We start from the raw sequence: 14051 nt of genomic DNA, 5'->3' as shown, positions 1-14051 counted from the left end.
GCAAATTTTGGAGAAGGTTCAGGGTGCACAGTCGGAGGAAGTACAGTTGTGCAAGTGGAAATCCTTGCATAGATGGGATGCTTGCTTAGCCTTGCATTGGATACACACCTATGTATTTATGATGTAGCCTTTGTTCAATGATAGAGTGTGTGCTTTGCATGCAGACAGTCGCAGCTTGAACCCACGGCTTCTCCAGGTAGGCCTGTGAAAGAAGCTTGTCTGAAACCCCAGAAAACTGCTGCCAGTCAAGGTAAACAAGACTGAGCTAGGTGGACCCAGGTCTGACTTCGTATAAGGTGGTGCTGTGTCAGACACCACGTTTCACAATCAATCTATTCAACATCATTTCAGATATTACATACCCTCCAACATGTTCAGTCCCAAAACTGGGATGCGCATCTTTCTGTCTGCACTCCCACAAGATCATGGAGCCCCAAAGATGTTCTGTTTTCAGGGCTGTGCTCTTGCGGCACCCCAAAACACGTGTTTTGGGGTGCTGTGCAGAATGTGTTTTTTGGGGGGCAGATCTTGGTGCAAAATCGCATGAGATCATGGTGACCAAAATGGCCACCGTTCTCTCACAGGAAAAAAACAAGATGTTCAGGTTTTTCCAGGACACTTGCAGGGGATGATATATTACACCATGGGCTTGGCTGCATTTTCCCAGATTCCCTTGAAAATAGAACAAGGCCTGAGTTTGGGTTTTGAACTTGTATCACATAACGGGGTCCTGAATGAATGTACCAAATTCTTCTCAGAGACGTAGCCTTCAGTGGAGCTACCCAGCTACAGGCAAACCAACAAGCGGGCTTCGCTTGACCAGTTTTAGTTTCCTAGCAGGATCTTTTGTTCAGCTTTTGTTCCACGGTGTGTGCTGCTTCCTGCTTTTCCTGTTGTCTTCATATAGGGAAACCATATATGAAAGAAGGGCAAGCGTGTCCCTGCAATGTTGGTGTGGCTGTTTCGAAAACAGGAATTGAGTCATAGCCTCCAAATGAGGTGGTCTCCTGGAAAAGGATAAAACAACACAAGGCCACCCCCCTTAGAGACAGGAAGACTGCTGGTATTGAGCTCAAAGCTCCCAAGGCCACCGTTGTTAATATGCAACAGCATTTCCTTTATAAACATGCCTCTCCGGTCAGCCTTGTAAGCGCACCTGGGCTCACTGTCTCCAAAATGTAATTGACCAGGCCTCGCCTGGGAATGATTTTAAAAGCCAATCAGGCCACTTGGCCAAATTAGTTCTTAATTTGAAGGACCCTTCAGGCTTTTAAATGGTGACCACAATCAATCTGCGGTGAGAGGTTTATGTGGAATTTAATTCTTTGTTTTTTAATATATATTTTTAAAGCAAATGCTTGTTAGCTTAGCTTCACACATATGCAGCAGTAAAGAGGAAGATATTTGGGTTCCTTTCTCAGAGCCGGTCTTGAATACAAGTTGGCGGGAATCACAGGTGGGGAGAGTCCTGTTGCGCTCAAGTTCTGCTTGTTTCCTCCCATGAGTATTTGGCAGGCCCAGTGCTCCACACTTGATGGGTCATTGGCTTAACCCAGCAGGCTCTTCTTTTGTTCATCTCAGCAGCTAGCCTTCTCCTCTAGAAATACCACTGCGGCGAGGAGAGGCTGTAAAAGAAAGCTGTCCTTTCCATAGGCAGTAGACCAAGCACCCCCAAACTTGTCCTTCCAGCTGTTTGGGGACTACAATTCTCATCATCCCTGACCACTGGTCCTGTTAGCTAGGGATGATGGGAGTTGTAGTCCCAAAGCAGCTGGAGGGCCGAGTTTGGGAATGCCTGCATAAGGACAGCTGTTGTAGTGCAGCAGTTTACTTGATCATAGCCCCATTGCCTCTAAGGTTTGTATTTATTGTGTTATATAAACACAAGAATGTTGACCTCGCTGTGGCACCACCAGCTCCACACCTTTGTGAGATGTACAATTCTTTTTTTTTTCTTTTTTTAAAATGCTTTATTTTTTTCAATGCAAAATCATAACAAAAATTACGAACATTGAATCCAAAGAAATGCTATACAAACAAACAAAAAGGGACATACAAAAAAAAAAAAAACAGAAAAAAGGGGAACAAAACAGAACCAAACGAAAACAAAAAAGCACACATTTACAAGAAAAAAAAACATATCATTACGTACATTTACACATATTGACTTCCTTCCTTTGTTCTAAAACCTCAGTAAATTTACTCTTACTGTATTGTTGTGTCTGGTTAAATTACTTTCATCTTTATACATATATATATATATATATATATATATATATATATACACCATTTCCCCCCCCCCTTTAACCCTGTAAAGCATCATTCATTACATACCAATACACTTACTCCAGAACAATGTTTTTTCATATACTCTTTTGCACAACCCCATTCTTTTAATAATTTCTGGTCCGATTGTCCCCTTATAAATGCTGTGAGTCTTGCCAGATTTATGTATTCACAAAATTTAATTTGCCAATCTTTCACTGATGGAATTTTCCTCCCTTTCCAGTTTTTTGCTATAAGCATCCTGGCAGCTGTTGTTGCATAAAGGAATACTTTCCTTTGATTTTCGGGAATATCGTTTGTAATTAAACCTAAAAGGAATGCCTCGGGTTTTTTACTAAAAGATATTTTAAACATCTTTTTGAGTTCTTCGTAAATTTCGTTCCAGAATTGTTTAATAGGTCGGCATTCCCACCACATGTGAAACATTGTTCCTGTTTCTTTTTTACATGTGAGATGTACAATGCATGGCTATTATATCCATGCCTCGGTTTCACTGTGAGTTGGTGTTTTCCTGTGTTTTCTAGTGCCAGGCTGTAATTTGGTTCTGATAATGGGCTGGACTGTGTAAACTAAATATAGGGTGTATTGTTTGGGGTGTGGTAGATTATAAGGCTACCCTTGGGAGGTGGTGGACTCTCCTTCTGTGACGGACAGCAGAGCCAGTTTGGAGTCTAGTTGGCTACAGAGTCAGCTAGCCACAGAGCGGTGGGGTACAGCACTTTTTGGGGGCTGGGGAGGAGAATAAAAGGAGCAGTTTCTGAGGGAGAGAGTTAGATAGGGCTGGATTTAAGATGAGATATAGTGCTGGATTTGAGAAGAGCGATAGGAGTTCATTGGAGATGCTAGACAGGTTTCACGTTGGGAGATAGGGAGTGAGATAAGGAGAACTGGTTCTGAGTGAAGTGAAACATACACATTGAAGAGACTATCCATAGCGAGAGGACAGAGCCTCACAGCTTGGATAGGGAGACTGGGTTGAGGGTCTGGGAAAGGTATACAGACAGGAGTGTCCTGGGTGGGCTGAGTCTGAACTGGGAGAGGTAGATCCTGTGGGAATTCAGGCTACCTGGGTCTCAGTATTATTGTTGTTGTTAGAATTTACATACCAACCTATACCCGGGGGTCTCAGGGCGGTTCACAGAATAACAGCCAGGAGGGGAGAGTTCTTCTAGGTAGAGAAGACCCCCAACCCAGTAACAAGGGGTGAGGGATCCTCTGGGTCTGTTATACCATTTAGAAGACCTCAGGTGTGGGATGCTTAAGAGAGTGGGTACCTGAGGAGAAGTGCCCCTCACTCATGAACCACAATAAGAATCTGTGAAGGAAACTGTATGGTGTTGAAAATATTTAACTGTAATATCTAAGTAACAGAAGCTGAGTTGAGCATTTTGCCATCTATCCTAAAAACCTTAACATCCACCATCTGATTTTTAGTAACTGAACTTTAAGAAGAGCTGGGCCAATTGTGTTGTGTTTGAGCCTGAGACATCTTAGTGTTAGTTAAAGCAAACAAGTTAACTTTTACCTGAAAGAATGCTTTTCCTGACCCACTTTGTTTCATAAACCTCTTTTGTTTAATAAGACTTTTTTAGTTTGTTTAATCAACTCCTGCCTGAGACTCTATAAATCATTAAGTTTTCCCTCATACAAGTCCCCCACTAGATGATCTGTGGTAAATTGTAGGAATTCATGTAATTGGTGTACCTTGAGGTGGGTGCACTGTATTTAATAGGGAGTGGATCCGCCACATTATTAATTGGTGGTATTAAGTGGTGGTTCCACTACACCTTCCTTGGATGTTTTAAGCAGAGGTTGGATGTTATAGATGCTTTAGTGGAGATTCCTGCATTTCAGGGGGTTGGTCCTCACAGTCCCTTCCAATTCTATGATTCTGTGATTCAGGGATCTTGGTCGAAGCTAAATGGCAGTCTGATGAGCAAAATGTGCTAGCAGCTCTTTACGTGTATGTTTGTAGCAGATGCTGTTGACTAAATGTGAATTTCACAAAGCAGTCTTGATAGAAACCGTTGGCTACAGCAAGACCCGTAGAAGTGAGTCAGTAGAAATCCCCGCTTTTTAAATTCCCTGGCATATTCCCAGTTGATCTTCATGGTCTTAGCTGTTTTCAGTGAAACCCATTTTAGTCATAATTTTATTTTTGTAAATCAGGTTATCCACATGCAGTTGCATTGTAATTAAATTTCTCCCCTCCCTACAGCACAGCCTATCTTCTGCAGGCAGAAACAGGGTAAGGGTGTATCATGCAATTACTTTCCCAGCCAAGTTACTTTCCCATCGAGGAAGTGGGCATTTGAATAGCCCGAATGCTTGGTATTTGAATGCCATGAACACGTTCAGGGAAAGCAAATGAGGTGACATACTGAAGATGATGGATTGGAAAGCAAAAAAGCCTTGAATTTTTCTTCTTCTTTTTTACCTTCTAAAATGACTGCAGTTTGCATTGCATGGAAACGTTACGGATCATGGAGATAAAGGCAAAGCTTCCAAATATTCTTTTGGAGTTCCCAAACACTGGTCCATGGACTGCAAAGGGATGTGGGTGACGCTGTGGTCTAAACCACTGAGCCTCTTAGGCTTCCCAGCTGGAAGGTCAGCAGTTTGAATCCGTGCGATGGGGCGAGCTCGCGTAGCTCTGTCCCAGTTTCTTCCAACCTAGCAGTTTGAAAGCATACCAGTGCAAGTAGATAAATAGGTACCACTGTGACAGGAAGGTAAACAGTGTTTACATGAGCGCCGCACCCCATAGTCGCCTTGGACTGGATATCCCGTGGTCCTTTACCTTTACTTTTTACCATGGACTGCAAGTGGTCTGTGAGGTTCATTCAGGTTGGTCTGTGGTGTGTGTCTGTAGAACAGCGGGATCATTGGCTATGAATGGCAGGCTCAGTGCATTAAACATTCATACTAATTTTTAATTTTAACTTTATTGCTTCTTATATTGCATTATGGATCATTTCATGTTACACTGAATTCTATAGAGTTCAAATTGCAGTACACACTGAAATACAATATAATAAACAAAAAAATGCAACTAAAAGTCTCACAGTGTCTAGCAATATAGTACTGAACAACATAGTACTGAAATACAATATAATAAATAACAGAAGCACTAAAATGCAAATAAAAATCACACAATGCCTACCACGGTGAGTTACAATTGTTACAATGGGCCGAAAAATCCTCAAGTGACCTGCCAGTTTTCAAGTGGTCAGTGTGGGGACAGAAAGAGAAAGTCTGAGGTACTAAAGCATGTGTGAAGAAAGTGGATAGAGAAAATATTTTCTCCCTCATAACACCAGAACTCATGGACATCCAATGAAGCCAAATGTTGGAAGATTCTTGCAGCACATAGTTGAACTATAGAACTCACTCCTGCTGGAGGCAATAATGGCCCCCAATTGGATGGCTTTGAAAAGAGGATTAGAAGGATTCACGAAGGCGAAGGCTATCAACAGTTACTAAGCCTGATGGATATGCACTGCCTTCATTATCAGAGGCCTTCCCATTGCCAGAGGCGGATTCAGGGGAGAGTGACCTGTTCGGTCACACTGGGTGCAGAGCTGTCCTAGGGGGTGCTTCAACTACAATTTAGAATGGAGTGTGAGAGGCAGAGGTTGCCGAATTTGGGCATCACACAGGGTGCTGCTGAATTTGAGACGGCAGGTCCTCCGTTGCCATTGGCCATTTTCCCTGACAGGACTCAATTTATACCCAAGATTCTCTTTGGTAGGCTGATATTCCCATTTTACACATTGGAAACTCAGAGTCCAGACTTCGCTGTGGGTATCCTGCAAGGATTTTGCTGCCTGTATCCCAGTGGCTCATCAAAGCACATATATTTTTGGTGGATATACAGTGGGGAATCAAAAGTGTTAATCTCTTCTGTGTTCCTACAGAGCTTGGGAATGCTAAGCAGAGCTTTTGTTCTTTTAGTTCATAATTCACTCGTTGGCATCTTCGGGATATTGGATTAAGGGAAAGCAAAACCAATGGGTACAAGACAGACTTAATTTAACAAGCTCTGTTTTCAAGTTTCCATTGCATTTCAAATCTAATTGCTTCTCATGGGAACTACTCAACGCTGAATCCAACCAGAATATAGATTTTGACTTCTTCCAGCTTACTTACTAAAGAGTAAATGGACTTATTAACAGTTGTACGATTCCAGAGGCGCCCCCCTTCTGTGCCCAGGCATGAATTGAACGCTGCTGCATTTTCATTTTGTGTGTTGCGTGAACTGCTTCCTGGCCATTGTTGAGGGCACTGCCTGCTGTTGCTTTCATTGTCCTTTGGGGATGAATGTGCGAGACTAGCAACCACTTACTAGCACAGAAGATTGCTGTTTGTTTAAGGAAGAAGGAACACTGCACTCATGATGTCACCCAGAAGGGCATTACTACCAAATGGGAAAATTGGAGAAAGTATCGTGAAATCATTTACTTACTTGTTTTCTATGCAGCTCTCTGCCCACAAGCCTGGAAGAAAAGTATGGAATAGGTCTGTGAAGCGGCTGGCTAGAAGGCTACTGAGAATTCCCCTTTTACGCTACTTGTTGTACCTTAAGAGTCCCGTTGTCCTTAAAAAGCCATACCAGTCTCTCTGCACATGGCGTCCCTTTTTTATAAGCACGTTCTGGGTCTGGCGCCACCCGTGAACTTCATTAAATAGGCCATCAGTCCTGTTAAAATAATCAAAACTTACTTTTGTGTAGCAATAGAATTAAGTGCTGGGATGCCTTTGCATATGCTACATGCAAAGCAAACAAAAACGGTGCAGAGAAGCGGCATGTATAAGATATGCTCAGGAGCCAATTACAAGAAGCATAGGCTTTGGAGACCTAGAGCTCCTGGCAACTTGGCTTTGCTGATTCATACAGCAGAGTAATGAGTGTTTTCTTTGGCTGACAGGACATTGCCACAGTTCCCCAGAAGTGACCTTTCCCCCTCCCCTCCCCAAAACCTGCAGAGCCTCCTATGTAGTGTTGCCAGCTTAGGAAACAGCTGCTTTTCTAGGCAGTGTCCAAGGAAAGAGATGACTCATCCAGCTGAATCCAGCCTAGACATGAAAGTTTTGCCTAGCCTACGGGTTCAGCAAATCCCATCTTTAGCAGACAGGGTCCCAGCAATGAGGAGAGCAAGAGAATTTTGAAAGAAAGCATATAACAGCCTCTACTTATTGCAGTCAGATACCATTGAAATGCAGTGCTCAGAGAATCGCCACGCTTGGGAACAAGTGAGCTAAAATCTTCCCCTAATGTGATTATATTTTCCTTTCATAGTCAATGTGTCGCATCAGACAGAATGTTGCCTGCTCATGTTCTGGAAGAACTTGCCTATGTTTTTGTAACCAGTTTTTCAGGCTGCAGAGGGGTATCTGTCTCTGCCCCCACCCCACCCTCTAGATTATAATTTTGTTTTGAAGACACTTGCATTTCATGCTGTTGTCACCTCAATTCTAATAGTCAGTTTGAATGGATAGACAAGATCAGACTAGGATCCTCCACTCGCTTTTGTTGCATTGGACCATAACTGGGATCTTGGCAGCCTTCCAAATGACTGGCCGTTTTTGCAAAAATGTTTCATACTCTGAATAAACTTCCTTTGGGTGTGCAACTAGTCACTGTGAGTTGCCCTCCTTGAAGCCAATCGTTACCCGTTAACAATAACAATTTTATAGCACTTTGAAAGTGTTTTAGGATGTATTTCATTAAAACAACATTTTCTAATGCCTCTTGCATAGGTAACAATTCTCCTCCTCGGCTATCCTATGATGAAAGTTTGTTTATGTATAAAACAATTTCTGCACTGTTTTATGGCCCTTTCAAGGACCCTTAAAGCTTTTTACACAAAGCAGGGATGGAGAACCTGTGGATTACTTTGCTGAGCACGTTGTTGGATTCCCATTTGCATCATTACTGGTCACTGGTCATGCTGGCAGTGGATGATGGAGTTGACGTCCAGCAACACCTGGAGGTCTACAAGTTCCACATTCCTGACACAAATGAATAAAAAAACCCAAACCCAAACAACATCAAATAATAAAAAAAAGATAACAAAGTCAAAAACTTCCACCACATGGAATAGTATTTTTCACTGCTTGTCTAGCTACCATCAAAGTTGGGCAGCGTTAGTTCCAGGTTTTACAGGGCCTTTAGGCAAGACACCTGCCTCCTCCATCATTAAGTCCATCTCCTCATTGCCCTTATCACCAGCTCCTCCTTCTGTTCTTTTCACATCAGTGCTACCACCTGCTTGCTTGCCAGGCAGAACGCCAGTGAGCAAGCAGGCAGGAACATCTACTCTTCCTTCTTGCCACCACTGGTGTCTGCAACAGAGTGAGAAGCTGACAAACAAATAAAAGAAGAGGAGCAGGCCCAAGGCTCTTTTGTCAGTGGAGATCTTGCCGGGGTCTCTGCCTGCCTGCCTGCCTGCCTGCCTGCCTGCCTGGGCCTACTCTTGATGCCAGCTTCTGAGGATAAAGCTGGTCGTCTCACCTCCTTTAGAAGGTTCAGTTATGCAAGGCAGGTTCTGGAAGTGCCCTCATTGTGAGAAGTGAGGTTACAGGAAATCAGGCAGAGGGCATTCTTGGTAATCACACCCACCCCGTGGAACGCCCTCATGTCAGATGTCAAGGAAATAAACATCTATCTGAGTTTTAGAAGACATCTGAAGGAAACTCTGTATTTGGAAGTTTTAAATGTTAGATGTTTTACTGTGGTTTTATAATTTGTTGGAAGCCATGCAGAATGGCTGGGGCAACCCAGTCAGATGGGCAGCATATAAATGTGTTCTTATTCTTGTTGTTTGTTATTGTTATTCTGCTTTCTTCTGTGGTAAGCAGCTTTGACTTCCTAGACATATGATATGACAGTGACAGCTTTCTCATGCAGAGGGAAGGCTTTTGAGAACAGCAGTTTTCACTATATTAAATACAATAATCACTGGATTAGATGAACAAATACTCACAAAGTTTTCTCCGTTTGTGATTATACATGTACATACATTTCTCTCTCTCTTTCTCTGTCTCTCTTGGCAAATTCATGCTAAATTTGTATTAAAATCAGTTCAGTTTCCTATGAGCCTTGTTGGAGGTCAGGTAACTCCAGTTGCTTCTGGGTGAAACTGACTCGAGCCATTTCAGCTGGATTTCAGACCTTGTTTGGGGGGCATAAACAACCTTGGTTGCCTTGTCCGATGACCTTCACATAGAGAAAGACAGAAGGGACGTACAAACAGATTTATGTTCCTGCACTTCTCAGCAGCTTTTTGATATCGTGAACCATGCTGTCCTTTTGCACAGGTTTTCCCCGTTAGGCCCTGCTACAGAGACACCTCTTGGCAGTGGTTCCCCTCTTCCTTGGATGGCCATTTCCAAAAATTAACAACCTCAGCCTTTCTTGTTGTTTTGCTTATCTTCCAGCTTGAATAATTGGAAACCGGCTCGTTACTTTCCGACATTTTAGTGGATCGTAATAATAAAAGGAAACAGATGGGAGTCTGAGAATTTGGGGTTAGTTTGCCATCAGGCTAGCCTGGGTTTTTCCTGTAGCCTAGGACTGGGAAAGCCCAGGTGATTGGCTCATCTAAGCACTTGGACATCCTTCCATCCCTGTGATGGGCTCATGTTCCTTGAAACTTCTGGCACCTCCAGACTGATTAAAAACGAAAGGACTCCAAACACTGTTGAGTCTCTATGAACCAAGTCCAGAATTGTTGGTACTTCAGTGTTAACATTTTAAAAGAAATCCCCAAATGGGTGACCTCATTATTTATGTCCATGATGGACGGTGGTTGTGGAAATATCTGTTGTTAGTTGTGGCTCTCTTTCCCACACCACTCCCAGCAGCTCTCAGATGTGCCAAGGAGACACAGAGAGAATGCTTGAGAAATTGGCCGTGAGCTCAGTACAGGAATGTGTTGGTCTTAGTCTTGCTTCACAATGGGAAAACATGCTGTTTGTGCTATGTCATTCTGTTTCTGAAACGGTAGAGAGTCTGCTTAACAAAAACGCCTCGGACAAAGTCTGGTTAAACAGTAATGGATCTTTATCGCTACATTAGTAGGTGCGCTGTAAATATGGCAAGCAGAAAATATGTGCTCATGTGACTGGCCGCCCATCAAGGTTAAAGTATGAAATACTGCTACAGTTACTCATGGAAGTCAAAGGTTGTATTTGTCGTGTGGGAATCGATCTAACACACTTATCTTCGCCTTCTCCCCCACCCCTCGGGGCTGTTAATCCCAGCATGTTTTAAGACTTGGCAAATTCCTGGAACCTGGTGCGCTATAAAGCAATTCTCCATTAGGCCTGCATTAGGAAATGCCAAAGGTTCTCTCTTTCGCCCTCCCCCCAAAAAGCCACTAATAATGAAAATTAATATATGCATAGCCGTTCATGTGAAAATTGCACTTGAATGAAAGCTTGTTCTCATAAAATGTTAAACCGCAGCATAATCTTGCCTTCTGATTCTCAAGCCAAGTTGGGGCAGAAGACATGATGCTTGTTTCTGTTAGAGCAACAGAAATCCAAAGTAGGCCATTTGCTCAGGCCCTGTGTCCATAAAACCAGTTTTGTTTGGTTCCTAAGTCCTTTCCCTAACTGGATCCTGACAGTGAGATATACTCTCTGGAAAAATAAATGTGAACATAGTCACCATTTGTAGGTTTGGGGAAGGATATCAGGTTGTAGCTCTCGCCAGCATGGCCAGGGGTCGGGAGCAATGTGGGATTTGCTTGCGCAACAGATTCCCAACTACTGGGAAATACTTTTTCTTTCAGGAGTGATCAAAATGTCCTTTTGTTGTTGTTCAGTCGTTTAGTTGTGTCCGACTCTTCGTGACCCCATGGACCAGAGCACGCCAGGCACTTCTGTCTTCCACTGCCTCCCACAGTTTGGTCAAACTCATGCTGGTAGCTTCGAGAACACTATCCAACCATCTCGTCCTCTGTCATCCCCTTCTCCTTGTGCCCTCAATCTTTCCCAGCATCAGGGTCTTTTCCAGGGAGTCTTCTCTTCTCATGAGGTGGCCAAAGTATTGGACCCTCAGCTTCAGGATCTGTCCTTCCAGTGAGCACTCAGGGCTGATTTTCTTAAGAATGGAGAGGTTTGATCTTCTTGCAGTCCATGGGACTCTCAAGAGTCTCCTCCAACACCATAATTCAAAAGCATCAATTCTTGGGCGATCAGCCTTTGTCCTTGGAGTTTTCTTGGCAGGGATACTGGAGTGGCTTGCCGGTTCCTGCTCCAGGTGGATCACGTTTGGTCAAAACTCTTCACTATGACCTGTCCATCTTGGGTGGCCCTGCACGGCATAGCTCATAGCTTCTCCGAATTACTCAAGCCCCTTCGTCACGGCAAATAAGAGTAAGCAGCTTTCCTACATTGTGGAAGGTGGGGAAGAAGGTCCATAGCTCTGGTGTAGAGCATTTCCTTTGCCTACAGAAGTCCCCAGGCTCAATCTTCAGGCAGGGGCAGGACAGAACCCTGTCTGAGGCCCTGGAGAGCTGCTGCCAATCAGTGTAGACGATACTGAGCTAGATGGACCAATGAACTGACTCACCATACGGTCTCTGGTTATGTTCAAGTTATATGGCTGGGGGAAGATTACTTTTCTTCTCCTCGCTGCTCATCCTTCCATCACCTTGCAGCCCAAGCTGGCAGGAATCTTTCAGTGTCAGCCAAGTGTGAGCTGTCACTGAGGGGAGCCAGCCACATGGCTGTTAAATGACATGTGATGCATGTTGTGCAGCAGGGCAATTGGGAGATTTGGGGTCCAAAAAGAGCCTACGCTAACTCTGTTTTAGCTGTACCGACTACTTGCCCAGACTGCGTAGTTTTTAAAAACCCAGGTCTGTGGAAGGAGGAACGAGTATAAATATGGTACAAAGTGTCTGAAAACGATGGTGTTTTTTAAGTAAAGCATTTCATTTTGTCACACTTTATTGCATGCTGGGTTTTAAAAACTGGCTGTGGTCTCCTGTTACTTCATAAATGCAACGGCTTGAGACGGCAACATGATGAAGTTAATATGGCTGCAACTAAAATATTTATTGCAGTTTTAAGGGAGAGATTAGAGCGTACAAAAATTCTGCATAGTTTATTAAAACCGCCATGCAGTGTTTTAAAAGTTCAAATGTTCACGGCTGGTTGTTGTCTTATTTAAAAGGACAATAAAGCTCGCTATACTGCACTTGACAGTTCTCAAAGCCTTGTTTGGCAGAATTAAAGGCTTAGGCATGCTTGCTCTTAGAGACACGTGCCTTCAGAGCTGTTTTCTGAAGGGAAACTGCTATGAAGTTTTCCGGTGATTCTCGGTGAAACTCGTGGCTCTGGAAATATCTTCCCCTTGAAGCCACTCTGCTGCAAATATCTGTCTTCACCTTCAGCAATGTGCTGAGAATTGTATACGAAAGAGAAGGATAATCTATTTCCTCTTTTGTGCCCTCTTTGTCCCATGATCTAAGATTATTCTGCGCAAGCAATAAGAATAAAGTTGTAGGCTTCGTTGCATTGTTGAACAAACATCTTGTGGCACGGGTGGGGAAGGCTGAATCGTGCTAAGGGCCGTGTTCCCTCCCGAACAGCCTTTTAAGGTCCACATGCCTAGAAATGTGACGGACTGAGGGGGGGGGGGACCTGAAAAAATTCAGGGGGGATGGCAACATTTTTTTCCATTACCGCCAAAGCCTTTTTCGGATCCCTGTACCTTCTGCAGGTGAAATAAACTTGTATGTGTTCGGGAATACTTCATTCCAAATAAAAACTGCTAGCACATTTGCAAAGCTGAGCAATGTGGGGTATGGTTTCGAACTGGATGGGTTTCCTGTATTGCAGGGGGTTGGACTAGATGACCGTCAGGGTCCCTTCCAACTCTACAGTTCTATGAAGAAAGAAATTGACGTGCGAAAGGCTTGAAGCTTATTTCAATCTAGGCAAACCTTCTGTTTTTAGAGGTCCATGATAAATATGATGACAAATATGAAGAAAGTGAATCTGATAGCGATAGCTTAGAAAAAAGAGACTGATTCAATTTCATGAATGTTCATTTGGATTTGTTCCTCCTCCCTGCTTTTTCTCAGCTCTTTTTATTTCTGCTTGACACTGTGGAAAATGGGAGAAGACATAATAATTTCCAGAATAAATAATAATTTGTTTTACAATTATGCTGATGGTTTCTGTGTTGTTGTTGTTTTTTGCATTCTGGTTTTTTGTGTGTTTTTTTGCATGCTTGGTTCCTTACCATTCAGCAGATTATAGCTACATTTGTAACAACAACAACAACTTTTAAAAAATAAAATCCTTCTCATTCACTTTCTCATTAATTGATGGAGAATGGTTGGAGGAAATGTAGGGTTACGTTTTTCTTACAGCACATAATTCTGCTCTGCACAGATACATGCATCTCTGCACATGGATCTGCAAACATATAGCCATATTACAGACAGAGTGAGAAACATCCACATTCCCAGTTGATCCCTGTGCTGTACCTTAAACCTATCCTTCTCTATCTTCCTGTTCAGATACATTTTAGGCTTTGTCCTGTTTACAGCTTCCTCCTCCTCACACTGCTCTCTCAGACCTCAAGATGAGAGGTCATCTTTAACTCTCCTCTGAGGGACAAAGGAGAAAACACGGCTGCCTTGTTTTTTCTCTAGACTAGTTAGGCAAAGGTAAAGGGACACCTGGCTATTAGGTCCAGTCATGGACAACTCATTGGGATGTGGGTGGCGCTGTGGGTTAAACCA

General features: G+C 43.2%; 1 protein-coding gene and 1 long non-coding RNA gene across 38 annotated transcripts in view; both read left to right on the top strand.

Annotated features, from left to right (window-relative positions):
* MAGI1 (membrane associated guanylate kinase, WW and PDZ domain containing 1) overlaps nucleotides 1–14051 on the top strand; it is a 485140-nt gene that overhangs the window by 60742 nt on the left and 410347 nt on the right. The window lies entirely within an intron of this gene.
* On the top strand, nucleotides 1810–5434 carry LOC310671219. The gene is made up of 2 exons (XR_014507907.1): nucleotides 1810–1935; nucleotides 2740–5434. It is a non-coding gene; the product is annotated as an uncharacterized lncRNA (long non-coding RNA).

This window comes from Podarcis tiliguerta, assembly GCF_965153285.1.
Source record: "Podarcis tiliguerta genome assembly, chromosome: 2".
Classification (NCBI taxonomy): domain Eukaryota; kingdom Metazoa; phylum Chordata; class Lepidosauria; order Squamata; family Lacertidae; genus Podarcis; species Podarcis tiliguerta.
This window is presented reverse-complemented; position numbering and strand designations above follow the sequence as displayed.